The sequence below is a fragment of the Cibotium barometz genome, chromosome 22, assembly GCF_041138505.1.
Source record: "Cibotium barometz isolate CiBa-2024 chromosome 22, ASM4113850v1, whole genome shotgun sequence".
Classification (NCBI taxonomy): domain Eukaryota; kingdom Viridiplantae; phylum Streptophyta; class Polypodiopsida; order Cyatheales; family Cibotiaceae; genus Cibotium; species Cibotium barometz.
In genome coordinates, this window is record NC_141067.1 from 43,352,600 (window position 1) to 43,379,539 (window position 26,940).

General features: G+C 39.3%; 1 pseudogene; it reads right to left on the reverse strand.

The window, feature by feature from the left end:
* Positions 1-17,854: 17,854 nt before the first annotated feature.
* Positions 17,855-24,276, reverse strand: LOC147626630 (uncharacterized; annotated as a pseudogene).
* Between the last annotated feature and the right edge of the window lie 2,664 nt (positions 24,277-26,940).

Below are 26,940 nucleotides of genomic sequence, written 5' to 3' on the forward strand. Positions count from 1 at the left end.
TGATCCTCAGTTTTATCAGCATCATATCAATCTCAAGGAGGATGTTGTTCCAGTGTTATGGCTCACCCTAACCCTCCTTGAAACACATCCAAAAAGAGCGTACTTGGTGAACCGTAACTGTCGTGAGGATCTTTCCAATGGCCAAGCTCGTAAACCCTTGATGTCTCCAAGATCTATAACTCCTTGAGAAGCAATTCCACCACATCTCCCGTGGAGCGTTGTCACACTGTCGCGTTACACTACGGGTCCTCGTCCCTCCTCTCACCTCACTTCACTCACACACACTCACTAGCATGCAATAGGGAGAGAGATTAGCAAGAGGATTAGTAAGAGCAAGACTCAATTGCACAATGGGAGAGTATGTTGTATTATGAGAGAAATTCACTTATATACATGGCCATAAATGTTCACACTCACTTAAACTATGGCTGGCCGGGCACTTTAGGCTCATAAGAGGCCTAATGTTATTACAATGACTACTCTCATAATATATCCACCATGAAGTACATCACTTAGGACTTCATCCTAACTTGCTACCACACGCTCTCTTGAAGCGACTATTGTCATAAATACTCCGTCACACCATTAACGGGCGCCCGTCCAAGTTGTATCTTTGGACACTATTGCTTTATATCTTGAATGTATGACCCTTTGGTGTATCTACCATGACTCCTTGATATAAGATAATGGTGGTAGCTCTTGTTAATCCTAGAATTGGATTAACATTCCCCCTTCCTTTGATGACAATCGCGTCCGCACGTGATCGCGTTGAAGACCTTTGTGTGGGGAGAATGAACAAGCTTTGTCGATGACTTTGATGTTGAATGACGTTCAATGGTCTTTGTTCCTCCGGAAGGAATAAGAAAAGCTAGTTAATGAATGAAGAGGTTAGTGGTGTATTGGGAATTCCTAACGGGGTGGGAGGCTTTTACGAATGATTGCATTTTTTATATTTGTGTGAGCCTTTTTTTTTTTGCTCAATTTGTTGTTGGCAATCATCGGCAAGGTTACATGTGATTTTTGTTAATGGGGACACTAATAGATGTTAATAATGGGAGAGAAGAGAGAGAAGGATCTGGAGGAACATAGACTTAATCATCAGAATAAGATGATGATTCTCAGTTCCTCATTTGATTCATTCAAGCGACATTCATCATTTGAAGTAATTGGCGAGGCTTGCGAGGGTAATATAGGATTACGTCGACTTGCAAGGCTAATATAGATATCTTCACTAAGCATTGAAGATCATTGATTTGTGAAGATGGTGGCATTGTTTGGAGAGGTTTATAATTTAAAGGAAAATTCCACGCGATGGGTTGTACCATTGACCAAGCTTTCGCCCACCATGGGCCTCCCATCCAGAGATGTACCTAGAAGTTGTCGATGGTGAAGCTTTGGTGCAACTATTCTCCAGTGCATGAGTATGGATATGTACTCATGCATTGTTCTCCAGTGCATGCGTATGGATATGTACTCATGGAGTAACTGCTACATTAATTTAGCCAAAAGAATAGTAAGAAATAAGAAATAAATATATAGTGGCTATTGCGTGATATGGCTTAATCTGTGATGGGGCTTAAATCATGAAAGTGCAGGCTCTTAAGTCGTGAGATGGAACTCCTTGATTTTGCAGATTTGACTCTCTTTTCTTTTCTTTTCTTTTTTCTTTTTTTTAAGGTCATGATTTGCAAACAATAGCTTCTTGTGCGCTCATTTCTCATTCCCAGAGAGGAGTGACAAGAGCATTGTTATTTTGTTCTTGATCTAGAGTCTCCATATTTGATATTGCATTTGTTGTTGAAATGATGTCGAGGCAGTAGGGAAAACTGCTGATTGTTTGCTTGAACAGACAAGCTCTTGTGTTGGTGCTAAATGCACGAGAGTGGTTGAGTGATTTGCTTGCTGTTACTTGGGTCTCCATTTTTATCGAATTTTAGGTGAAGTTGTTGGGGCTGAAGTTGGTGGTGAGGTTTTCTTCACATTGTTTGATTTTGGCAACCATATGATGGAATTACCATCATAGTCCTTGTTGTTGAAGTACATGCACAGGCACCAATCTTTGATGAACACTATAATTTGGTTGTCGATGTGCTTGGTGTTGAGCTTTCTTCTTTGTGCAAGCTTAGGGGACTTTGTGATGCGCTTGGGGACCCAAGCTTTGGTATTTCTTTAGTAGTACCCTTGTGCTTGCAGCAATGTTATTGGTACCCACACTTGTTGCATTGGTGGAGTTCTTTGAGGAACTCGCACTGTCAATGATGAGGCCTTTGAGCATGTGGTTGTCTCCTTTGGTGAGGTTTGTTGATGAAGATGCATAGGAGTTGGGGCCTTTCCTTTGAGTACCCTATTAAAGTTAGATGGTTGGGCTCTGGAAACTTCATAGGTGAGGATGGGGTTGAAGGAGTAGAGGCTTTATTGGAGTTGGTTTGTTAACGCAGATTGTAGGTCATTGTGTAGAGGGGATTTTGTAGAAGAGGCTTGTATCCTTTTGCGTTCAGCATCATAGATATCCATTAAAGTTAGATCCTCTTCTGGCAGTATGGTATTGTCAACTTTTTGTCATTGATCGACATGATGACTCTATCACTAGGCAAAGCATAGTGGTGCTTGGGCAGCAACTGTCCATTTATGCCCCAAGATCAAATCTGCTTCCAACACATACTCAACCACAAAAAACTTGCAAGTGAGGGGGTTAGTTTCAATATACATTGTATGTTCAAAGTACCCCAAACATGGCATGTTCAAGTCTTGTGTAAAGGTAATCCTTTTTAGGATGTGCCGTGAGTATTAGTTGACCTAATAAATCCCATAGCTCGAGAGTCATAAGATTGTATTCTCATGTTGGATAAAGCTATGCTTGAGTTGTGGTGATTTTATTTGAAATTTCCAATCCAACCAAAATCCTAGGTGTTTTTTCAGTAAGATATGTTGGAAGTTCTAGCTCCTACAAGGTTTTTTCCTCCTATAAATAGCAATTATACATTGCATACAAGAGTGTTCAAGGTGACTGTTTGCATGGATTCATCTAGTGAATACAACGATTCACTTATCCAAGGTCCGCCAATGATGACATCATACTCAAGGAAATCTAGGGTGACATGAAATGTAAATTCCATATCACCATCGATTGTTTGAGTAGTGTATCTAAAGTAACCTGGAACTTCAATGTTTTGTTCATTGGTTCCTTTTGTAAGACTATTTCTTGTCGGGGTGAGTTTAGGTTGTCCCAATGACACCCAAGTGTCTATTGTCGTGATGTTATGACTTGCTTGAGGGCTAATCTCAATGCGCGCTTGCACTGAACATCATTGCCTGTAGGGAAATCCAACCATACCATGATAGAATCTTCCAAAGGAACCATGGGTGTTTTGATTATTGTTTCAGCTTCAGATCCTATGTCTGTTTCATATTCCCATTTACTTTCATCCTCTGTTTGGGTCTCAGCTTTTTCAAGAGCACCCAATGCATACAATGGCACACTTGGCCCTCTGACAATTCTTAATGAGGGCTGTTTGGAAACTTGTGAATCCTGACATTCCTGTTTTATGTAGTTCGTTATGTCCTTGTATAACTCAGGTTGAGCCATTAAAGGTACAAGTGTTGATGTGATGCTAGCTTTATCATGAGAGAAGAGCATTCCTCCAAATGAGGTTTTGAGAGACTGTTTTAATATTGTAAGGGAATTATCGAATTCCTCACGTGCTTTCTCAAGCTTATAGTTTGTATAGTCTATTTCAAATGACTCTTCTGTAGTAGAGAGTATGTCTTCCTCTTGAAAGGGAAAGCGATACTCTTCTAGGCTTTGTATTTTGGTTGGCTGTTTTAGATTTGGCATTGTGAGGTTCAATCACAACTAGTGACCCTGTAAGACATTCAGCCAAGCTAAGCATGATCTCCTAAGCTTGCTTTTTGCGTTCTGCATATGTCATGTGATCATTATTATCCATTTGGGGTGGTTGGGTAGGTTCTAGTTTCTTGATTGGTCTATGTAGTGCATTGAGCGAAGAGTAAGAACTTGTTTTATCATCACTTAGTGATGAACTTGTTTCATTTTCTGACTTTCTTTGATTTGTCAGATTTTCATTATGTTTACCTACGCGACGAGATCGAATTTTCTTTTGGGTTTTTGTATCCTATGTCACACATATGGGTGTTGTGGTTTGTCTTGTGTTCTTTGAGGTGGGTGCTTCTGCATCATGTATAGCTTTTGGCACTATCGTGTTTATGTCCCCTTTTGGGTCTTTGTCCTCCTACAGGCTTCTTTTTCCTATGTTTTAACTCGACCTTGGTCTCGATAATTTTCTATAGTCCCTTGTTTTTCTTGGGTTTATAAGGTTTTGTTTTCTCTTTTGGGTTTTGTTTTAAAACATGTTCTTCTACCCATGTTGAGGTATTGTATTTTACGTTCTTTTTGACTGTTTGTCGTACCTTGGCTTGTAAGCATATAAGCAGCACATTCAAGGGCATCGCGGACAATTACCCATTTTGTACACTTAAGATGTTAAGAGTTGTGTTTTGTGAGACAAGTTGCATTGAAGCAACTCGTCTTGGACAATGTTGGAACATGTGATCAATGCCACATCGTTCACACATGGGTCACAAGGTGTCAGTGACTATGGGCATGGAAGCATTCCAAACTGTGCAATCTGCCACCTTGTAAGGTCCATGATAATAGAAACACTAAAGTGTCTGATTAACTGCTTCTTGAGCAGTTTCTACCCTTTGGACTATTTCTGTTTGGTGCACGGGAGATGGAGATTTTGAGTCCATTATTGTGGATGAAGCGGGACACTTTTTAGTATCATGGTCAAAGGTTTTACAATATATGCAGTATAGAAGAACAGGTGCCTTGTATGCACAATGAGGATTGGGATGGTTATAGTGATTGCATTCAACACAAGGCATTTTGCTCCTCACTTTTAGAGGCACTAAGGATGTCTAGTTTTGAAGGTTTTCATCCTCTCTTAGAGATGTTGGCTGTAAGGTTTTAAGCAAGGCTGTATAAAATTCTGGAAATGTCAATTCTAAGATCGATCTTTCTTTTGCCATTGCTTCACTTAGTTTAGATGAGGAACATCGCATAGCATGATCATCTTCTATCATGTTGTCATCTAAACGTATTGCTTCTTTACAACATTGATCAAATGTTTTCGGATTGGATACAATGATCAAGTTGTGTAAGCTGTTATTCTTCAAGCCTATCATGAAACATCTCCTCAATTGAACATCGTTTAATTTTTCCCATGACTCACAACGTGAGTCTAAGATTTTTATCCAAAGGATAAAATCTCTAATGGATTCATTAGGTTGGCGCTGAATTGAATAGAGTTGTGTTGTTGCACTCCACCGATCACCTTGTCTGGAAAAGCCATGTATAAAGGCTGATTTCAAGGTTTTGAAGTTGGTCTTGATCACCGGCATTAATGCGATGAACCATCGACTAGCTTTTTCCTCTAAGCATAAGTTCAACGCATGTACCTTAGTGGGGGCAGTTGGGATTTCCAAAGGCTTCACATCTCTGTTCAAACATTTGAATAAATTGAACAGGGTCTGTTGTTCCATTATATTTGCCCATAATTTTGAAAATTTGTACGGCCGTATTTCTGTATGAATCATTGAGACCGTATGTGAGTGCTCTTGTTGGAAGAGACTCAGTGAGTCCTTGGGCCACCCCCCTTCCTAGACTAGTCAGTATGTCCAAGGTGTGGGCATCTAGGAAAGAGTTAGTACTTGTAGGATTTGCAAGAATGTTAGGCAAGGGACCAAAGCCCGGTGGGATCGAAGTCATAGGGGGTGTAAAACTCGATGACACGCTTGTTTTAGGCATGGCCAATGGCATTGGGAGGTGAATTTGTGGCATAGATCTCAATGGCTCGAAGATGTCAGCCATTGGGTTCAATCCTTGTGTGTAATTCCTGGCAATCTCTCTATTGTGGCCATGTCAGAGTGCCTAAATGCTCCTTAATGAGCAATCACAGTTTTTTTTGTTTTGTTTTTTTTTTCTTTTTATACTTTCCCACAGCCCGTTACAGCATTAAGAGGCTTGGCGTACTCTTCGTTGGATCAAACGGGTGTTCGTTTGCCGTAATTAGCCTAGGCGCGATATGCACGTGAACGACCTTAGATATTTTTCTAGAAAAATCATATTCTAGGAGCTTCCCAACTGGAAGAGGATGTCCTAAAACCTATTCTCCACATCACTGTCTCTAGATGGAAAAAAATTCTGAGAATTTTTTCCCTGTTTTGTAGCATGTTTTTGAGGGTGTTCCAAAAGGAATTTTGAAAAACTCTATATGAGGGAGTTGTAGTATTTTTGGAGTACTACAACTTTGTTTCCTTGAGTCGTCCGTGATTTTGTCATTTAGACCCTCAAAAAGTAGCCCGAATATGGCTCGTCATCGTTTTCGCGCTGTTTTTTGTGATTTTTCGTCGTTTTTGAGCTTTTTTGCCTCGATTTCCAGGTCAGACTTTGAGGCTACTAGTCGAAGGCCAAAATGATCAATTTTAACTTCAAACGATGTCCAAAGTCAAAGAGATCGATGTCAGCTATCCGATGAGCCCTATAGCGCCTTCATCGGATATACGGTTTAGGAGATACGGGCCTCCAAACAGGAGTGTTTTCCAGAGTCCTTTTTTTTGGGCCGCATGAGCTGGTGTTTCACGCCGTGAAACGGTTTTCACGCACGAACTGGACTTCACCTGGAATTTATTTTTTATTTTTTATTTTTCATTTTTTTGTCGTCGCTAAACTGGTGTTTCATGTCGTGAAACGGTTTTCACACGTGAACCGGACTTCACGTGGAAATTAAATTTTGATTTTTATTTATTTTTTTTGCCACGTGAACCAGTGTTTCACGTCGTGAAACAATTTTCACACGTGAATCGGACTTCACGTGGAAATTAAATTTTGCTTTTTTTTTACCACGTGAACTGGTGTTTCACGCCGTGAACCGGACTTCACGTGGAAATTAAATTTTGATTATTATTATTATTTTGGAATCTAGTGAGAAATATGAATTTTTCTTTTGGGGGGGTATTTTTTGAATTTAAAATGAAAGGGATATGGGCATTTTCCTAAAAAAGGTAAGTGGAATCAAAAAAGTTAACCTTTTAATGACACCCCTTACACCCTTCATAAATGACCCCCAAAATGGACAAATTGACAACTCATGAGCATCTTCTCATTGAATGTTCATTAGCCTTAATGAGTTATGTAAAAAAGTGATTAAGTATTAATCCAAGATTAATTCTTTCACTAATCTTTTCCTCTTTTACACTAATCAAAGACTCTAATTAACCATTAATCCCTAATTAATTCACACAATTGAGCACATCATTGGATAGAGCAAGGAAAAACTAATCTTTGTGCATCAATCATTGTGTAAATTAATCTAAATTAGGAGATTAATTAGACTCTTAATTATAGTCTCCTCTTTAAGGTAAAATTAAGCAAAGAGAGTCAAATTTCTCCAATTGATCAAAAAATTGATGTGATTAGGTGTTTTGATGCATCTAGATGCTCTCAAAACACTCAAAAATCCCAACTTCAACTACTCATATGATCAATTTAGACTCCAATTAACACATTTTCTAATTTTTTAACCTCTTGAACAAGATTAATCACCCTTAATGACAAAAACCAGTCCATTAAGAGAAATTAGTCAAATTCAAGGATTTTTTTTTGGTTTTAAGAAATTTTTTGAAAGATTAAGCTACTCCTAATGCTTGCTAACACTATAATCCAAATAATTTCAACAAAAAGCATACAATTAAACTAAAATTAATGATCTTAGATCTATGTTTAAACTAAAGAGAGGTAACAATCACTAAGAAATGCATTCTCTTGCATTGTTTGATACAATGGATGTAAACTAAGCCTAATACAAACTATGTGCAAGCCCTAAGAACATGAAAAACTACAAAAACAATAACAAAATCACAAATTAATCTAAAAATTAAGTAAAAAGCATTCTTTTAAAAAAAACAAAAAAGAGAGCTATTCTACACCAAATCTCACACAAATCACCATCAAATCCATATCTTTCTCATGGGAAACCACTAATCAAGATAATAGACAATGGGTTATGCATAGATTAGAGACAAAATAATGGAAAAAGCGAAGGAATGGCTCCCGGTAGCGACGCCAAAAATGTTATGGCCCACCCTAACCCTCCTTGAAACATATCCAAAAAGAGCTTACCTAGTGAACCGCAACTATCATGAGGATCTTTCCAATGGCCGAGCTCGTAACCCTTGAGGTCTCCAAGATCTACAACTCCTTGAGAAGCAATTCCACCGCGTCTCCCAAGCGTTGTCACACCACCGCGTTGCACTACAGGTCCTCGTCCTTCCTCTCACCTCACTTCACTCACACACACTCACTAGCATGCAATAGGGAGAGATATTAGCAAGAGCAAGACTCAATTGCACAATGGGAGAGTATGTTGTATTATGAGAGAAATTCACTTATATACATGGCCATAAGTGTTCACACTCACTTAAACTATGGGTTGGCCGGGCACTTTAGACTCATAAGAAGCCTAATGCTATTCTCTCATAATACATCCATGAAGTACATCACTTAGGACTTCATCCTAACTTGCTACCACACGCTCTTAAAGCAAGAATTACCATAAATACTCCATCACACCATTACGGGCGCCCGTCCAAGCTATAGCTTTGGACACTATTGCTTTGTATCTTGAATGTATGACCCTTTGGTGTATCTACCATGACTCCTTGATATAAGATAATGGCGGTAGCTCTTGTTAATCCTAGAATTGGATTAACATCCAGTTAAGAAATAGCGGTACAGAATGAACCCTAATTATGCAAAGCATGTTGAGGAAAAATTTGATAAACTTTTGAAAGTGGGGTTCATTTATCTAGTAGATAAGGTGACCTGGCTTTCTCACGATAGTCATTGTACCAAAGAAGAATGGAAAGCTCCGAGTATGTGTAGATTATCGAAAGCTCAATGCCGAAATTGCGGTAGATTCCAAGAAGGTGGAAGTAATCAAAGCTTTAATGGCACCTCGTAACATCAAGGAATTAGGGAGATTTCTAGGTCAGATCAAATGGTTTAACAAATTCTTGCGGTATCTGGAGGATGTGGCCGATGTATCTTCTCACGAAGAAGGATGTTCCGTATGAATGGTCGAATGCTTGTCAAACAAGCTTTTTGGTATTTACAATTGATGTTGGTAGTTGCTCCAATTGTTCAACCACCACCGGTCAAGACCATTCCATGTTTGTTGATGCATCAGATGTGACGAGTTTAGTATGCCAGCCGGATGCTGTCTAGAGAGAAAAAAAGAATTATTCTACTACAAAGCGAGAAGCACTTAGAATTATTTATTCAGTGAAGAAGTTTCAGCATTATCTTTTGGGCAACAAGGTTTACTTTTCATGTGGATCATCAAGCTTTGGTATTTTTGGTCAATAAACCTAATTTATCAGGAAAATTAGCCAGCTTGATGCTGATAATACAAGAGTTTGAATTCATTGTTCGTCGTACACCTAGCAATCAACACATAGTGTAGCTAATTTTTTATCTTGGATTGACACTAGAGAACCCTCAAAAGGTGTATTAGATCAGTTGTTGGGTGTAGATTTATAGAGCAATGATTAAATGTACATCATCCACACGTTTAACATACAAAGTGCTTTCTGTTGGACTATTCTGAAAACCATGACATGCTGTTCACAGGACCAAATGAGAGTCATATTGCTGATTTTAAGGTTGATTTGAATGCCTCTTTTGAGATGTCAGATTTGGGGCATTTGCGTCATTATTTGGGGATACAATTTAAGCAGTGTGATGGAGGTATTGCTTTGTGTCAGACAAAGTATATTGAGACATTGTTGCGGAGATTTGGCCTTGAAGACTGCAAGCCTATTGCTACTCCAATGGAGACAGGTTTGAAGTTGAGTCTTCATGATGTTGGAGATCACTTTGACGTCATACTTTATTAGACAGCTGTTGGTTGCCTCATTTATGTATGCATTCCGAGGCCGGACATTCAGTTTGCAGTCTCACAGGTGAGCAAGTTTATGCATAGCCCAGGGTCTGAGCATTGGAAGGCAGTTAAACGTATCTTTTGCTACTTGAGTGGCACCATTCATCTTGGGTTGTTTTATCCCAAGGGGGGATCGTTGCCGCCAGATTTACATGCTTTTTCGGACTCAGATTGGGCTGGTTGCTATGACACAAGAGTGTCCACAAGTGGTTTTTGTTTCATGCTCGATAGCTCATGCATATCTTAGTTGAGCAAGAAGCAACCTACTGTGGCCACTTCTAGTTGTGAAGTTGAGTACAGGGCAGCTTTCACAGCTATGGTTGAGTGTGTGTGGCTCAGACGGCTTATGGCTGACTTGGGTGTTGGACAGGAGTCTGCCACCTCTATCTTCACTGACAGTCAGAGCACATTGGCAGTTGCGAGAAACCCAGTTTTTTATGCTCGCACAAAGCACATTGAGGTACATTATCACTATGTCAGGGAGAGACTCTCAGCATGAGAGATCAGCTTGGCCTATGTGCTAACACAGGACAACCTCGCCGATCTTTTCAGCCGATCTTTTCACAAAGGCGCTTCCTCATGTGAGAAAATCGAAGCTTTCCGCAAAGCTTTGGGCTTGCTCCCCTTTGTGGATTGATCTACTTCGGGCATGGCACTCCCCTATACATGAGTGCCAGCTCTCGTTCACACCATCACTCCCAGGGGGGATTTGTTGCTATATATATAGGAGATTTACATGCTTTTTCGGACTCAAATTGGGCTGGTTGCTATGACACAAGAGTGTCCACAAGTGGTTTTTGTTTCATGCTCGGTAGCTCATGCATATCTTGGTTGAGCAAGAAGCAACCTATTGTGGCCACTTCTAGTTGTGAAGCTGAGTACAGGGCAGCTTTCACGGCTACGGTTGAGTGTGTGTGGCTCAGACGGCTTATGGCTGACTTGGGTGTTGGACAGGAGTCTGCCACCTCTATCTTCACTGACAGTCAGAGCGCATTGGCAGTTGTGAGAAACCCAGTTTTTTATGCTCGCACAAAGCACATTGAGGTGCATTATCACTATGTCAGGGAGAGACTCTCAGTAGGAGAGATCAGCTTGGCCTATGTGCCAACATAGGACAACCTCGCCGATCTTTTCACAAAGGCGCTTCCTCGTGAGAAGTTCAAAGCTTTCCGCAAAGCTTTGGGCTTGCTCCCCTTTGTGGATTGATCTACTTCGGGCATGGCACTCCCCTATACATGAGTGCCAGCTCTCGTTCACACCATCACTCCCAGGGGGGATTTGTTGCCATATATATAGGCAGTGATGTGTGTGGACACACTTAGGACCACCGGGGCACTTTTTCCCTCTTCAGGAGGTTTTTTCCCCCGGCTTGTATATATGCCCATCATTCTAGGGCTAACTTATCTTTTGTACATTGACACAATCTAATACTTTGTGTTGTATGTATTCTTGCTTCTTCTTCTCCAAGCTTGGTGTGCTTTCCTCCAACCCTAATTTCAACAATTAAAATTAAATTTATGCATAGAAAGATGCATAAAAGATTTATTTTATTCCAAAAGTGTTATTTTCATTAAAATTGATTTCATGCATAGAAAGATGCATAAAGAATTTATTTTTATTTTAAAAGTGTTATTTTTCTTAAAATTGAATTTATGCATAAATAGATACATAAAAGCATTTTGTTAAAAGTGTTATTCCCACTGAAGTTGATTTTATGCACAAATAGATGCGTAAAGAATCTTTATATCAAAAATTAGAATTCTTTTAAATTCTACGTTTAAACGAATGTGATGAGAATCAGATAGATGTGTGAATGAATGGATGGATGGATGTGATATGAATAGAAGTGATGAGAATGTGATGTGGATAGATGTGATGTGAATCAGATAGATGGATGGATGTGATGTGAATAGAGGTGATGAGAATGTGGGGTGGATAGATGTGATGAGATGCGATGTGAATCAGATAAATGTGAATGAATGGATGAGATGTGATGTCATGTGAATCAGAATGTAAATGAATGATATGGGATGTGAGTGAATGTATGTGATGATAATGAATGTGAATGTGTATGTGAAGAATGGATGTGAATGAGTATGTGAAGAATGGATGTGGATGTATGTGAAAGAATGGATATAGATGTGTATGTGAAATAATGTGATGTGATGTGATATGAATATATGTGGATGTGAAGTGATAGATATGAATGTATGGATAGATATGAGTAGTCGTACATGTGAACGATTGGATGGATGTGGATGAATGAGATATGATAACTGTATTTATGACCTATTTTTTAATGAATGTTTTATGTCAAGAATGCTGGGGAAGCATTTTGACCGTCTTGTGAATGAGGTCGTGGAGACCTAATCTAATAAGTTGCAATAGCTGACGGAGAGTCAATGGAGGACGTCTCGCGTAGCAAGGTCGGTCAAGGTCTTGACCAGCCTCGGTTAAAATGGTGAGCTTCCGGTATAGTGGATGAGGGACCAAGGAAGCGGCCTATGAGTGAAGTGCTAGAAGGATCCTAGAGGGTTTTGACTATACGGTGCTTGGGTTCTGGATCGCCGACGATACCCACACGTGCGTCGTGGAAGATATTAGAACAAGGAGTAAGAGTTGTTTTTTGAATTTGGGCATGGATCTGGTTGATTGACCTTGCTGGTCCTGAACGGTTGAGTCCATGGCCCTTTAATATGGATTCGTTGGTTGATCTTGCTGATCTTCAATGGAGTTTCCATTTTGATATGTGATTATATTGCCGGTTACTATGAGCTAGGAACTATAAAAAAGGCCCCTGATGAGTGGACAGGTGGTGAGCGTTCTGGTTGCCAATGATGCCATAGGTACACCGATGAAGGAATGATTGGAAATAAGGATTTAACTAGAGATTTTGAGGATTAGGATCAGTGACTCAATGGTTTCATTAAATGATTGTTTTTAAAGATGGCTGATTCTATGAAAAAGGCAATTTCATATTGGGTGTGTAAGTAGTGTGACTAGTTTTAAGTTTGCATGAATATCCAGTTAGGAGGCTTGGGAACTCTTTTCCCTGGTACCCGGGACAAAACCTAACCAAATTCCTAATTGGATCCCACCACTATAGGGTGGTTGGCTAACCCATGGGACTGGATGGGGTTAGGCTGGACTAATGGATCCCTAAATTGAGACTCAATTCTGTTATGGTACGATAGATGAAGTAAATCCCGGACAAAAAATGTTCTATGGAAAAGAATCAACAGTTGTGCCTCTCAATGAGGAAAAAAGCGTTGGTCTCTATGATCCAAGTGTAATCTTTTTCCTGATGTGACTATGGGACTTATGGGTTTGGTCAAATCAGTTTTGTTAGATAAGGCTTTTGACTACGTTAGAGAAAAGTTATTCTGGAGGAATCGCCCATGCTTTCCAGGCAAGGGAAGTTTTTTCGGGTTTGGTTTTGGAAGAACCGATGGATTAGTCTCTTGTCCGAATATCCGTGGGCGAGGCCCCAAGTGTGGGACCCTGCCCCGCGTAAGAAGTGCTACTTCCACTGCTAGCACCCATGAATTCGTTGCGCGGTGGGGACAGGGATCTTACATTATCTTTGGGCTATCTACAATAATGGGACCAAGGCCATGGGTTTGGGAGGTTGCCCAACTATGGGAGGTTTGGGAGGTTGCCCAACTATGGGGGAAATTAATAAGTAGTAGTGTGCAAAGGTAGGAGGTATAAATATCAGTTATGGACACTACTCAAAGGTTAATTACTTTGCTAATCATAATCAAGTTTTGAAGCTTTCTTGGCCATGGTGTTTCTCTCCCACATGAGAGCTAGGTTGTAGACTCCTCTTGATCCTAAATTGTGCATACTTTGGTCATTAAGTGATTATCTTTCTTTTAGTGGTATCAAAGCTTGATCTTTGATCCATGAAGCATAATTTCTATTTTTATATTTATTTTTTGCATTTTCTTGAGTTTTCGCAAAACCTAATCTTCTTCTTGTTCACCAAGCTTCCATAGCTTGAGATACTTCCATTATAGGGAGCATTAGGGGGTCATTAGGCCTAGTATAGAGTAGATCTATACCCCTTTCAAGCTTAAATCCTAGGTGACCATGTTTTTTGCCCTCTTCTTTCATTTTCACAAAAAAGTGGCACCTCCTTCATATGGCCTCTTGCAAGGATGCCATTGAAGCTTGGAGAGGACTTGGTTGAGCTTTCTTGACTAATATGGATCCTATTAAAGACAAACAACACACTATACTCAAGATTTGAAGCTTCCACATCTTTTCCGTCTTCAAAATAGTGTGAAAATTTAAAAAAATGGTGCCTACTTCATGGAGCGTAAGAGAGGGTTCATAGTCCCAAGGTTTGGCCATTGTGTTATTACTAGGAGAATGCGTGAGGGCACCCTTGGCACATTGGTGGAGAAGATAGGGAAGAGTGCTTTTGAACTGTCATGAACTTTATGCCAGTTGGGATCATGGTGCCCTGGCATGAGGGGGGTCTTAGGTCTTGGTGGTAAAGACATGGCCCTAACCTTTGCCTCATAATTTCAAACTTGTTATAGGGGTGGGAAGGCTTGGTCAAGAGATCGGCGAGGGTAAAAGTGCTACATCGACAAGCACTACATTGGATGTCATGGCTATGGAAGCCAAATGATCAAAAAGCAAGCCAAGATATAATAATAAAATATAATGGAACTGATGCAAATTGGCATATTGTAGTGAGAATTGACTTGTGTTTGCATTGGGGCATTGAATGCCAAATTGTGATTGAGGTTTGGTTGAATTTGGTGATATATATTGCTACATTGCAATTGGGATTGAAATTTGGTTGCCCATGTGCAAGAGGCTTTCGATGATGTATCCCCTATCTCTTGGTTTGGTGGGTTGATGATTCTATAATCCCTATCTTGGAAATTGTCTATAGGATTAATTTCCTCGTGTGCAAGAGGCTTTCGATGATGTATCCCCTATCTCTTGGTTTGGTGGGTTGATGATTCTATAATCCCTATCTTGGAAATTGCCTATAGGATTAATTTCCTCGTGTTAACACCCACCATCAAAAATGTAGTACCTTTTGTGTTAGTACCCATCAAAGATATAAAAGATGTAGTGCCTCATGTCAACACTCATCAAAGCTATAGTGCCTCATGTTAACACATTAAAGCTGTAGTGCCTCGTGTTAACACTCATTAAGTAGCTTATAGACATGTAGAGATGGTTGTGGAGCCTCTTACTCTTTATACTGACCATGAAATCAATTCAATGAGTGATTATGTAGCCATATATATGGTAATGATGTGTGAACATAGGCTAATAATGGGCTGGGCCCTCTTTAGGAGGTTTTTTCCTCTAAGCGTATGTATGCACTCTTATGAGTGTGTGCTAGTGACCTTCTCATGTCACTTCACTCGTACTTCACACATCCTCATCAATCTACTTTAAGTGTCATGCTTTGATCTATCTCTCCTTGCTTGCTATATTTGTGTGTGTATTACTACCTTGATCTCCACTCCAACACAATCATTATCAGAGTAGGTTCTCTAGACTCTAACCCCCTTGTCATCTTCTCCTTGCTTGCTATATTTGTGTGTGTATTACTACCTTGATCTCCACTCCAACACAATCCTTATCAGAGTAGGTTCTCTAGACTCTACCCCCTTGTCATCTTCTCGTTAAGCTACTCTTTTGATTGTGTCAGATTTATCTATCCTCTTAGTATGGTATGTGTACATAGTCTGAGCAAAAATATCTGAGGAGGGTTTTTCGAGCGGCTATGTCTTGACTTATTTAAAAACTATTTTCTCAAAGAAATATAATTCTAGTGCATAGTCTCTAAAGCAAGGAGTAATGACACATATTTTACTCATAATAATTTTGAGTGGTTAATATAAAGAAAATTTCAAAGCTCAATTTCTTAAAATATTACTAATGTTTAAGTTATATTCATGGATAAATCTAACATCATAAGTTACCTAATTTATATTAGGCATGTGTCTATTTTATACCTTTATGAATAAATCTAACATTATAAGTTACCTAATTTATATTAAACATGTGTCTAATTTATACCTTCATGATGATAAAATAATAAATCTAACCTATATTTCTTCATGAGATTTAAGTAAATATATGACCTAACAAAAAATGTTAACCTATTGATATTAGAGTAACGAATAAAAGAAGTGGTAGAGTATTCTAAGTAAATTAATATTATTTAAATACATACCTTATTCTAAAGAAGATATAAAAAAGAAAGTACATCTTATTCAGGTAGATTAAGCAAATTTTATATGGTTTTTTGGTGTGAAATAATTCTCAAAGGAAATTTCATTCAAAAATAAAGAATAAAACACAAATATTTTTTTATTAAAAGACTACATGAATATCTAATGAAGAGAGAAATTATGATTATAGTAGTGATTTGTGATATACATTTTTCATAAAGTAATATAAGGTTTATGCCTTTCAAGAAATTAATATAAAATTTTTAAAAATCTATCGTGAAATTTACATAAATTATAAATAATATAAGGTTTATGCCTTTACATGAAATATTTTAATTTTAATTTTAAAAAAATATATTATAAATGATGAGATTTATAAAATTTAATCTCTTAAAAGTTTTCAAATGGCCTTTTCCCTTTGATTTGAGTACCTGAATTGTTATATTTGGACACTAGATGTAGGAGTTATAGATACTTTGAAAATTTTACAAAGCTAGTTTCCTCAGTGAAAATATGTTTGAAGAGACTAAAAGTCATGCATTTTTACCTTAAGGTTTTGACATACAAAAGAAATATACCACATTTTTTTTTGGAAATAACATGTTCTTCGAATTGTCTTTGCGGCTCCTCATCTCACTAACGTATTCTCTTTGCACAACAGCTTCCCTTGTAAATTCGTATGCCCTCCTGATCTCTTCTTCTACACGATCATGGATAGCCAAAATAATTCTTTGTACAGCTTTGGTCCTGTTTTACGTGCAAGGGAGCATATTTGTTCATAATTATTTCCTGTACACAGAGAAAAGCTTTGTTAGGAACATTATAGCTACGTTTGATTATGCAAGTCTACGTTACAAACATCACTTACATCAGGAATATCAAAAAATTTCTTTATTAAAAGGTAGGTGTTTAGGGCCGTCCTCCATCCACAGCTGACATCATTTGGCTGGACTGGCACCCTTATCCTATGATATGTCATGTGTTGTACAAGGTTCGGCTCCATCAGGAGATGTTCCAATGCATATACAAAATTTTGAGCACATCTGAGAGGTCGAAAAACAAGGATCAGCTTATCCTGCTTAAATAAATCTACATGCTTGTGGAAGAGGGAAATGTCAATAGGGACTTACTCTCTAACGCGTCCATGATATTGCTAAACAGAGTTTGTAAAATAACATGTGTTTTGCTCAATGTCATACAAAAGCAAACTCCAGTGTCGGTTGAAAAAATTAAAGAGGACATAGGTGTTATTAAAGAAAACACATATAGATTACTAAATATTTGATGTTAATTTTAAACATAACTTAGACTCACTCATGGTAAGCCGTGAAAACAAGTCTTGCCAAATCGAGGTTCATTGGTTCAAACCAAGACATAAGGTTCAAAAATGATGAGCTATCATTTTGTAATGCCACAGAAATGAGAGGATCCACAGTATATGTACAGTTTTGGACCTCTTTTGGTAGTAGTAATATACAATACCTAAAGGCAACAATGAAAAGAACAAAGAATTAGTCCACTGGTACTCACAGCTCAGTCATACATCATACTATATACATCATGCATTATATATACTATACATACCATAATAAAATATTGACAATGTTATCTGTGATTTCCATTGTGTCATTCCTCAAAACATTTAAATCGTATCCATCTAGACGCTTGATAACTCTTTGGCCCCCGAAGTGAAAATGTTGCTCTAACTGGCGCAGCAGCCTCCAAAACTCTCAATTCTCTGATATTGTATGCTTCAATCAGACTTAATTCCCTCTCTATCTTGTCTGCATCTTCTTCTTCTGCAATAATTTCAACTTCAGCGGAAGGCTGTGGCTGTGCTACAGTAGCCTGCGGTTGTGGTTGTGCCTCCGGTTCTAGGTGTTTGTGAGGTTTTGCTTGAGAGGCATCATCACTAGGGTGTTCAAGTCTTAACCTACTTTGCAAACGGGTGTCCCTGTTGTGAGGAGCACAGGAGCTCTCAGATGGCCTTGTATGAGGATGGAGGGGGGAAACTATAAGGATATTCTACATTCAAGGATTGTTTATAGAAATAGGAACAAGCATTTGGTTGTATCTGTACTGCAATCAACGAAGGGTATCAAAAGCCCTTGGCATTATTGTCAGCCTATGGGCTGCATGAGCGGCGAGAAAGTAAGCATCTTCAAAAAACTCGATGATCCAGTCCTCCTCAGTGATTTCTTGAAGACACAATAATGCAGATGATTGCCACCACATGCCAATACTCCATTGCTCACAAATTTCACGCACAATCCTTTGGAAAGGAAGCCTGGTTATCGTAGGCTGCATGTGTTGCTCAATGCGATGAAGCTCCCGCAAAACTACCCTGTGAGCTTGATACCTCCTTGTTTTGCCTTGCGCCTGTAGGAGTGACTCGGTAGGTCTTTCAAGCCTTCGAGCAGTTGTCTTGGTACAAGCCATCTAAACAAATAAACAAAGTGTGATGAGAAACGCATTTAAAAAAGTCAGTACCAAGTGATATAACAAAAATAGGATTCCAGAGTACATTGTATTGCTTGGTACTGACCCCATGACCAACGTTATCATCACAGTGGGATCGGTACCAAGCGATATAAAGCATACGGGATTCCGGAGGCCTTTGAATCTCTTAGTACCGACTCCATGACCAACATTATCACAGTGGGGTCAATACCAAGCAATATAAAGCAAACAGGATTCTGGAGGCCTTTGAATCGCTTAGTAAGTACTGACCCCATGACCAATGTTATCATAGTGGGATCTGTACCAAGCGATATAAAGCAAATAGGATTCCGGAGGCCTTTGAATCGCTTGGTACTGACCCCATGACCAACATTATCACAGTGGGCCCATGACCAATGTTATCACAGTGGGGTGGGTCGATACCAAGTGATATAAAGCGAAAAGGATTCTCGAGGCCTTTGTATTGCTTGGTACTGACCCCATGACTCACAGTGGAGTCGGTACCAAGCGATATAAAGAAGCAGACAGGATTCCAGACTTTGAATCGCTTGGTACACTGACCCCATGACCAACGTTATCACAGTGGGGTCAGTACCAAGCGATATAAAGCATACAGGATTCTGGAGGCCTTTGAATCGCTTGGTACTGATTCCATGACCAACGTTATCATAGTGGGGTCGGTACCAAGCGATATAAAGGACAAGATTTCGGAGGCCTTTGTATCGCTTAGTATTGACCCCATCACTCACAGTGGAGTCGGTACCAAGTGATATAAAGTAGACAAGATTCCAGAGGCCTTTGAATCGCTTGGTACTGACCCCATGACCAACATTATCACAGTGGGGTCAGTACCAAGCGATATAAAGCAAATAGGATTTCGGAGGCCTTTGAATCCCTTGGTACTGACCCCATGAGACCAAAGTTATCACAGTGGGGTACCAAGCGATATAAAGGACAGGATTCCGGAGGCCTTTGTATCGCTTTGGTACTGACCCCATGACTCAGAGTGGAGTCAATACCAAACGATATAAAGCAGACAAGATTCCAGAGGCCTTTGAATCACTTGGTACTAACCCCATGACCAACGTTATCATAGTGGGGTCGGTACCAAGCGATATAAAGCAAACAGGATTCCGAAGACCTTTGAATTGGTACTGACCCCATGACCAACGTTATCACAGTGGGTTTGGTACCAACAAGCGATATAAAGCAAACAGGATTCCAAAGGCCTTTGAATCGCTTGGTACTGACCCCATGACCAACGTTATCACAGTGGGGTCGGTACCAAGCGATATAAACTAGATAGGATTCTGGAGGCCTTTGAATCGCTTGGTACTGACCCAATGACCAACGTTATCACAGTGGGGTCGGTACCAACCGATATAAAGCACACAGGAGCCGGAGGCCTTTGTATCCGCACCAACCGATATAAAGCACACAGGAGTCCGGAGGCCTTTGTATCCGTACCAACCGATATAAAGCACACAGGATTCCGGAGGCCTTTGTATCGCTTGGTACTACTGACCCCATGACCAACGTTATCACAATGGGGTCGGTACCAAGCGATATAAAGCAAACAGGATTCTGGAGGCCTTTGAATTACTTGGTATTGACCCCATGACCAACGTTATCACAATGGGGTCGGTACCAAGCGATATGAAGCAAACAGGATTCCGGAGGCCTTTGAATCGCTTGGTACTGACCCCATGACCAATGTTATCACAGTGGGGTCGGTACCAAGCGATATAAAGTAAACAGGATTTCGGAGGCCTTTGAATCGCTTGGTACTGACCCCATGACCAACGTTATCATAGTGGGGTTGGTACAAGCGATATAAAGCAGACAAGATTCCGGAGGCCTTTGTATCGCTTGTTGGTACTACTGACCCCATAACTCATAGTGGAGTCGGTACTAAGCAATATAAAGCAAACATGATTCCGAAGCCCTTTGAATCTCTTGGTACTGACCCCATGACTCACAGTGGAGTCGGTACCAAGCGATATAAAGCAAATAGGATTCTGGAGCCCTTTGAATCTCTTGGTACTGACCAATGTTATCACAGAGTGGGGTTGGTACACCAAGCGATATGATACAAACAGGAGTCCAGAGATACCAATATCGCTTGGTACTAGACCCGTGGGCAACGTGAGCCAAGGGGGTCAGTATTAAGCGATATTGGACCAGAAGGATCCTAATGAAACCCTAAGTGCTTTGTACAGACACTATTATCAACATTCACAAAACAGATAGCAAAACATTAATAGAGGGTCTGAAAGAACTCTGAAATACCTGTAAATGGATGTAGAGGCCGATGGCATTTGGCTCAATTTGGGGGGCATTGAGGAGGTTGATGTAGTCAGAGACTCGGAAGACGATGGATGTAACAGCGATGGTGTTTGGCTCTTGCTATTTTGTCAGAGACTCAGAGGTCAAAAAAATAAACACATGCAAGAAAGTCGAGGAGTGAGCACATAGTACATACCATATTCATGTGTCGTTAATGCGTTTGACCTTTTAAATGTCCGCACGAGTGGTATGAGTCGATAACGTCCCAAAACTCCTCGTGTGGTACGAGTTTTTTAAGTCCCAAATCTCCCTTGGGAGAAGTTTTCGGGGAGGATATTTTTTAGAAACATACCCAAATTCCCATTGGACTCCTCTCAAACCAACAAATCAAGCAATTTGGGACATATATTTTTAGAAATTTACACTATTTCATAAATTTTCTTTGCATGCTAAAATATTTCTAGGTTTAAGTCTAATAGGAAATCCTCAAAGCTAACCGACTCTGTGATAAGCTGAGACACCCATTTGCGTTGAGTTACCTACGTTGCCACATCCCTCTACGACGCCATCCCTCTGCATTGCCAACGCCATCGCCAAAGCTTTCAATTTTTTCTGCAGGTATGCCCATCTCTCTCTCTCTCCCTCCCTCCCTTAGTCCCTCCCTCCGCCACCATGGAAACTAAGGTTTCAATTGAAATCAAATTTTCTAGAGTAGTAGTGGGTTGCAAATGTGTAAACATGAAGACCAAGTAAGTTTATAGGCCTTCAAGTTGAAGCTTAGGGCAGGCCTTAAATTTTTAGGCCTGGAAGACATACTATTTCAGCTTACAAAATACAACTAAAATACAAAATATGTCGCTTGTATGTTTTTTATTTAATATATAAAGGGTTCATCTAAAAAAAAACAATAAAACTTATTGACCCCTTTGAGTCTCTTTAAATTTAGGGGTCAGTACCAAGCGGTGTGGGCTCGTGAATTCCGCATGAGCCCTCTACCGCTTTGGCCCCTCTTTTTTGGTGCTAGTACCAAGCGACAGGGGGCTTGCATGTGTATCTAAATCTCCTTATCGCCAGGTACTGACCCCATGTACAATAAGCGTGCATGATCTAATTGACTGAAATGTTTTTTTTAGGCATGTCTTCGAAAGAGTTGGACATTGTCTACGAATCGGATGATAAGGCAGAAGAGTCTTGTGCATAAAAGCTGTTTATGTTCTTGTACAATGCACAAGACCACGAGCGTTTGCAGGAGTTGTCTTCAATGTTCAACAAGGAACTTTCTCTTGAGAATGTCATTAATTCTTGTAGGATTGTTCTCAGTGACCGTGAGCAGCAGGAGTATGAAGACACTATTTCTGCCAATATTGTTATGTGCGATGGTGAATGATATGTTTATCCATCTGATTTTGCAAAACAGACAAAGTCATGAAGAGGAGGCTTAGTCATTGTCTTGAAAAGATTCCCAGCTACAGCAATAGAGTAGAGGAGAATGCCCAAAACACTCAAAGAAGTGTCGCTTGCTCCAATTTAGTTATGGTTTTCTTTGTTTTCTGCATCTTCTTACGAGGACTCAAAGCCCGAGACAGTGACTTTGGCAAGCACTCAAGTGCCAATCGAGGATGATGGTGTTGAGGAAGAGGTGGCTATAGACCCAGCGAAAAGGAAACCTTTGAGGCTAATGCATCCCTTATCCCCTTCGATGCAGCACCTTCTAATCAGAATGAACAGGGGGAGTTATCACTACCTTCAAGACGAAGAAGGAAGACCACTGAAGAAGATCAAGCCCACCTCATCTAGACCACTTTCTCCCACCTCATCTAAACCACCTTCTCCCAACCCTGACTCTTGAGCGACGCCACAACTGATGGCGCTCTCTCGTAGTTGACTGATTCCAAGCACATTGTCGCTTTTCTTTATTAATCAATTGTATTGCACATGTTAATGATGAGGACTTGAATGTGTCTTTTTGTTTTGCTTTGTGAATCATATTCCTGTAAGTCCATTGATGTAACTCTAAAAGACTATTGGCTCGATTCTTGCCTCCACCATGTCTAGTGTGCTTAAAGTAACCTGTTCTTGCCATGTATTGTGACTTCTCCATGCCTTGAGTTGACCATATTGACAATGAACCATATGTGTCTGCACAATATGGTGTATGATTATATAGTATATGCTGCAATCAATGATAAAACATAAAAAAATCAGATGTATGTAGTAATTGGTCTCACAGTATTGAGATTGCAGTAGTTTTTAAAGTTCTTACCATGTAATGAGTTACATGTTGATCACTCCATCCTGCAATGAATGCCTTCCTCCAAGTCTCTAATATGTTTTCAAATAATTTTATCTCACTATTGCTCCAGCTCTTTTTCTCCATGAATGCAAAGATCTTGTCAAGTGAAATCCACACATCTGCCTTCCGATTTTGAATTGAACCTTCATTTCTAATGTCCTTGACTGTATTATGTAGATCTTTCCATCGATTAAACATCTTTTTCTTGTTTTTATCTCGACAATATTTGAGGCAGTATGACAAAAATCTTTTAGCTTTCACACCACCTATTGATGGTTTTTTTGGTACTTTGCTGCCCCCTTGTGACCGCTTGTCGTCCTCCTCAATTTTAACATGCCCTCCATGCAAGCCAATGTCTGATAGCACTTTTTCTATTTCTTTGATTGCTTTTAGAGATTATTTTTTAGTAGGCTTTAACGTCCATGCAAAGCATATGTACAAATACACCAGCTTCTCTACAATTCTATATAGTGCATGCAATGTGCATATGTGCACTCTGGATAGAGGAATATCAAGCACTGCTTTGAAATCTTTATCTTTTATAAATGCCCATCAGGAGCTTTGTTCCATAGTACACAATCTAAAGTCTTGGCACTTGACATGCGATATAGACATGGACTCTTTGCATTTGCACCTTTGCTTATATTATACATGCATTTTAGAGTCTTCAAATCACCTACCATGTGCCATTCCACTTTATAGTCACCGAACCTAGGCACATGAAGGGCCCTTCCATTTCTTTGCTCACTAATCAGTGATGGAATTGTAGTTTGATGAAACACCCAATGTAAAATTTCAAAGTCTTCTTTATCCACCTGTGTCATTAGGAAGAAGCTCATGTTTAATACAAGTTTTGTGTTTAAATTATTTCAACGTAATACACAGTCATATTCAATGAGTAAAGAAGATACCTCTCAAAAGATCCAAGCGGCAATATGTTATTCTCTAATTGAACACTGAAATATCTTGCATCATCTTTTGTAATTGGTGTGTCTAAGGCCCTATTCATTAGAGTGATAGTAATCCTCTCCATTTTTTTGTTCTTTAAAATCTCACACTCATCCAATTTCAAAACAAATTTTAGAACTCCTTCACATTCTTCTTGACTAATCTCAAAGAATTGAACTCTGTACCTAAGCAAAGCTTCAAGATCAAAGAAAATATTATTGTGCTAGTTAAAGAGTACCTCTCTGTCTTTAGCACAACGAATGTTGCTTCAATATGTAATGGTGAACCAAGCTTTCAAACACCTCTGAGTTCACATATTGGCGTGCAGACTTCACTTGCATTGGTTTTGGAAGTAACGAACCTTTATGCTTCTTACTTTGACATTTCTTTACCAGTGCCTTAAACAGTATACTATATGTTTTTTGAGAGATGCCAGTCTCATCTAGCATTGCTTGCACCTAAGTTGCATCGAGCTGGTTCTTGTTTATAAAAGAAGACACATGTTTCTCATTGATTTTTTGACACTTCTTTTGATACATCATCTCTTCCTCTGTTCCTTTTGGTACCAAATGACTGTAATGCACTCCAGCTTCGGAATATACCTTGGACTCTGGATGAAGTAAAGATCTAAAAATAGAATAACATCAAATCTGATTACATATGTCTAGTTTCAAACAAAGAACCTAATCTAAAAAGAGAAATATATATGAAACAAGAGTTAACATTGCCTTATAGCCTGTACTTGCTTCTTCATCCCTCCACTTCCAACTTTCATTTTCTCTATGTTACAAAGTTGCCTTCTTCTTTTACGTGGCCCTAATGCTATGTCCTTTGTCCTTAAAGCATTAATCTTTTTCTCCGAGTCTTGAATTATTTCTTTGTTTGCCATAAGCTTCTCTGCATACAACCCATTTAGTTTTTTTATTTCAGTGTTCTCTATCTGTAGAAAATCCCTCTGTTGTTCTGCAACCATTGCTTTTATTTCCAAGTGTTGGGCATAACCCAGCAAACCTTGTCTACCATCACCAGTGAAATGTAGTAGGTTTGTAATGTTGTAAAATAGAGGTGGTGCATTTGTAAATGGATCCTTGGGATACATTGACCCATCTGTCCACAAGTCCAAATGATGCTCTCCATTATTCCTCCTTTGTTCTTTTTGCTCATAACATTAAAAAAAACTCTTATTTTGTTTCTTCAAAGGCTGGTACTCAAATTGTATGTCCACATGAAGATGGTAAGTATCATATGTTCTTTTACATGCACCATTTCTACTACTGTTACTGAGAATTTGAGTGTCTCCATGTGTAGTTAAAGGTGGATTAATTGGAATCCCCAAATTTGGATTAATATTCTCATTTGCAAAGCTAGTATTTTATGTCATCATAAAACATATTAAAGAATTGAAACAAGAACTAACTCGATTAGTAAGGATGTTTTTTTCAAGTTTCAGTAGGAAAACCCCCACAGTCGAGATGATGATTAAAGCTTTCCTCGAATCTATTAAATGCATAACTACCTCAAATATGTGAAATATTGGTTCTGACAAGTTTTATGTGCATCCAACAAAGAATGCCGCCTCATGTGATGAGACCTCATTGAAAGAATATGTATATTTTAATATATTTAAACCTACTATTATAATAGTAAAAAATGAGCCAAATTGCAAATTTGGATATGTTTTAAACCTTTTTTTATTTTCTCTCTCTAAGCTGAGTTGGCACTTCTTACAGGGCCCAAAATTGAGTCCACATTTCTCCTAATAATTTAAATAATTAGAAAAAGAACGAGAATGGGCTTTTGGATTGCCGATTTTTGGATGATCTTCATGCTACTCTCTGCAGCCTCCTACGAGGCTGGTTACTCTAACCATATAATCCGATAACGGCACCTTTTTTGTGTGCTCGAGTCAAACCCTTAGATGATTGGCCTTTGTGTGTAAGTTCTTTATATCGGGTAGGGTGCTCCACACATTGTGGTCTGTCAAGAGTTACTTGACGATGATCCTCCAAAGGTAATTGTTGGTTCAAAAGGCGGCACATCCTGTTGTTGAAATGAGCCACAATATTCTGCACTGTGCACCAGCTGGAGGGAAGGGAAAGATTCTAAGAGCGCAATGTGTGCACTACTTCTTGTATACATATTGCACATCACTCCATCTCCATCTCCCTCTTCAGAACCTGAATTGAATTTTTAAGCTGTCCTACCTGCACTTCCAAAACTCTTGCCTTGCATTTACTTTCATTTACATATTCTGTATATTCATTGTAGGCGCTGAAGTTCTTCTTCATCTTATTCCAACTTTTTGATTGTATCCTTCAATGCTGTAGAAGCAGTAACTTTTTCACGTAGCTTTGTTATCCTAGCCAAATCATGCACTTTTTCACCTTCGAGCTCCATGTTACGCTCCTCCAGTTGCTGATTGGCCAATTTCAATACTTCCATTTCATTCTTATACTGCTTGGAATTGTGATGAAATGCCTAAGCTTGCTCTTGAATTACAATATATTGTATACAAAGTTGGACTAAATCAATATCTATAGATGAGCATACCTACTCACCCTTGCCTTTAGGATCATTTGATGTTTGGGCTTGGTCCTTTTGAGTATCATGGCCTACCAACTACTGAATAGGACCAAGGGGTTCATTTGCTCCACCACCTCCACTGGATCCACATGCGCTAGATTCACCATCATGTCGGTATCAGAGCTCATCCGAGTGGCATGTC